Consider the following 3595-nt stretch of genomic DNA (forward strand, 5'->3'; position numbering starts at 1 on the left):
GCATCCCAGAGCTCCCAGAGACTAAATCACCAACCAAAGAGTATACATGGAGGGATCCACAGCTCCAGCTACATATGTAGCAGGGATGGCCTTATCTGGCATTAATGGGAGAGGAGGTGCTTGGTCCTGTGGTGCCTCGATGCCCCAGCATAGGGTGATGATAGAGCAGTGAGTTGAGAGTGGATGAGTAGGTGGAGAAGCATCTGCATAAAGGCAAAGTGAAGGGGGCATAGGAGATTTGTGAAGGGGAAATCAGGAAGAGGGATATTATTTGAAATGTAAATGAATGAAATGGTTAATAAGAAAGAAAGAAAGAAAGAAAGAAAGAAAGAAAGAAAGAAAGAAAGAAAAGAAAAAAGAAAGGGCAGCTACTTTTGTAGTTTGTGTGTAATTTGGCACTTGTATCTTGCAAAAAAATGAAATTCTGATATTCTTTCTCTGTTCTTTACTCTTGGCATTTTAATTATGATATAATGTAGAAATGTATATTCTGGCTATCAGAGCAACAGCATCAAAGCAAACAAGTTACAGAAATATGGCAAAACTTAACTAAACTAAAATTAAACCAGTACTTAGTAAATAACTGGGTAAAAAGTGCCAAAAAGATAGAATAAATGATCAATGAAGGTAAAAATAAGAAGAAGAAAAATAAGGGAAGAGTTTGGGAAAGGGAAAGAGAAAGTTGAAGCAAAGATAAAGAGAAAAAGTTTGAAAGAGAATGAAAATTATGTGTGAGAGAGAAAGAGAGCAAGAGAAAATCCAATGATAAAATAAATGGAAGGCGAGCTAATAAAACTACATAAATATTAAAAGAGAAATAAAAAAAAAAGAAAGAAAGACCTGCCCCTAGAGTCATTGATGGTGTGGCTGCTATATTACATGTTGTATCAGTAGGTGGCAGAGAAGAGAAAGGGTATGTCTACACTCAGTAATCTGACCTATGAACATCTGAACAATTAGTAGCCTAACATTCCCTGAAAAAAAGTAAGCCTGAAATGACCACCAATCTCGTGCCATAAGACCCAGACAAGGAGTTAGGCTGAGATGACCACTAGTCTGGCACAGTGCAGATCTGGATGGGCTCCCAGGATGGATAGCAAGCTGAAGACTAAAAGAACCTTGCTGGATTCATGAGACCCAGTGTAGGTAGCCTGAGAAAGATGCATGGGACCATTCAGGCAAACTGGTGATAAGCTAGCCCAAGAGGACCACCAGAACTGCACCATGGGGCCTCTACACGGAGCTAGCTTGGGATGACCACCTGCCTGCCACACAAGCCTGAGGTGGCAGAAAATACCCAAGTACTCAGCCCAATCTGATCAGCCTCAGCTTAGAGAGGGGTTCCTGAAGAAGGGGTGTTTGGAAAGGTGAAAGAATGACTTGAAGTCAATCATGGGGACAAGCTGACAGCTCTGTGTTCTGCTCGAGCTGGCTCTCTAGACAGCTATGTAGATATCTCAGCTCTTTCAGACCAAAGCCCAGTATTTGGTTTGTGTATCAGTTCAGTTGTTTACCCAGATTCCCTTTTTATTATCCCACAAATTAGTATTTTATACCCTTTGCCCCTTGATTCTTAGGAAGAGACAGCAAGTACATTTTTTAACATAGCAAATGAACTCAGAGATCTGCCTGTCTTTGTAAGCACAAACAATAAATTTGCCTGGGTAGAATCCCATCCTGAGATTACCATTCTCACCATGCCTGGACCTAAACTTACTTTGTCCCAGGCTGACCTTGAACTCAGGAATCTGCCTGCCTTTGTAGCACAGACAATAAACTAGCTGGGTGAGATCTAGCTCCAAGATCACTGTTTCCACTCCAGCTGGACCCAAATTTGCTTTTTCACAGCCTGACTTTTAATCAGAAATCTGCCTGCCTATGTATCTTTCTGATAAGCTGGCTCACTAGTGCAGCTGTCTTTGTTCTTTTAGGTCTATGAAGCCCCTTGTACAACTCATACAACTCATATTGCATCCTTTTATTTTGCAGCTTTCAGGCCCAGATCCAGGGCTTTGAATTGACCCATTCCAACATGTAGCCCCATCAATGTAGTGCATGAAAAGGGCCAGTCCTACAGATCCAAAACTAAAAGATCTCTATGACACAGGGTCACAGTAGAATTTCCAAGAGGAATCTCAGTGAGGTTCCAGCTTGATAGAGTAGCAGAATTCAGAGGCCTTGTATCAGACCAATTAGTCATTGTAATGAACATTTGCAAGCAAATGAGTATGGACAAAGGGGTATACTGTGGGACATACTGTGATACACTATAGCTTCCACAATGAGATTTTTTTTTCTTTGTTTGGGGAAAGGCTGCAAAGGTGGAGTGTGAGTTTGAGAGCAAAGAGAAATGAGAAATTCACACAGAACCAATAAAAGATTTTTGTTTTTTTTAAATGAAAAATTTCAAAAACTAAAATAAAAGCAATGCTAAAAAATATAGTAAAGTAACAGACAAACAAGAGGGAAAGGAGAAGAAAGAGGAGGAGTAGGGGGAAGAGAAAGAGAGAGAAGAAGAGGAAGAAGACAAGGAAGAGAAGGAAAAGACAGAAGAAGAGGAAGAGGAGGAGAAGAAAGAGGAGGAGGAGGAGGAGGAGGAGGAGGAGGAGGAGGAGGAGGAGGAGGAGGAGGGGGAAGAGAAAGAGAGAAAAGAAGAGGAGGAGAACAAGGAAGAGGAGGAAGAGGGAGAAGAGGAGGAGGAGGAGGGAAAAGAAGAGGAGGAGGAGGGAGAAGAAGACAACTACTGGAGAAGCTCTTCTTCAGATTCTCTAATATTGAATATTGGAATCTATCAGATCTGAAAGGATTACTGAGCAATACAAAGGATCTATTGCATATTTCTTAAGGAAATCCCTAAAAGCCAGGAGAACATGAGACAGTGTATTCTAAGTGCTGAAAGACAATGATTGCTAATCTAATAACCACATGTAAAAAATCCGTATGTGATAAACAAACGAGAAAAAATGTCCATGATAAAAAGTAAGCCAAAGAAATTCATGACACTAGAACAGTTCTATGGAGCACTCACAGGGATCTTTCAGACAGAAGAGAAATGTAAACATATGGAGGAGTAAACCACGCTACTGGGTATTAAGAAAGAGGAAAACACTAGACCCTACAAATTCAACAAAATGACAGGAATTAGCACATATTTTTCAATATTGAGTTTGAAAACTATCAGACTAAATTCTCCAATCAAAAGCTAGTAGACTACATTAGAAAACAACAATAACGGACTCCATCTACTAGTGTCTTCTAAGAAATACACTATTCATTAAAGACAAATGGAACCTAAAGGTAAAAAAGATGGAAAAAATTACTTCAAGCAAAGGGAATTTGAAAACAAGTGGGAGAAGTTGTTCTAATAGCTGGCAAAATAGACTTTAAAGCAGAATAATTCAGAAGAGATAACATAGTTTAATTCAAATGCAACAGCAGTGACTGGTGAGTGATGTTAGTAGCCAACTTTAACCAAAACATAGGTCCTCTCAACCAAATAAATACATAGACAATAAACAGATTAAAAGCTGAATTAAATGGCATTATAGATCATATATATCTAAGAGACATCTACAGAGCATTCCATCCAAACACT

At 39.5% G+C, this 3595-nt stretch overlaps 1 non-coding gene across 1 annotated transcript; it reads left to right on the forward strand.

Moving 5' to 3' along the window:
• Positions 1 to 839: 839 nt before the first annotated feature.
• On the forward strand, positions 840 to 972 carry LOC117714449 (small nucleolar RNA SNORA17). Its single transcript, XR_004607531.1, has one exon. It is a non-coding gene; the product is annotated as a small nucleolar RNA SNORA17 (small nucleolar RNA).
• The last annotated feature ends 2623 nt before the right edge of the window (positions 973 to 3595 follow it).

This window comes from Arvicanthis niloticus, chromosome 8 (genome assembly GCF_011762505.2).
Source record: "Arvicanthis niloticus isolate mArvNil1 chromosome 8, mArvNil1.pat.X, whole genome shotgun sequence".
NCBI lineage: Eukaryota > Metazoa > Chordata > Mammalia > Rodentia > Muridae > Arvicanthis > Arvicanthis niloticus.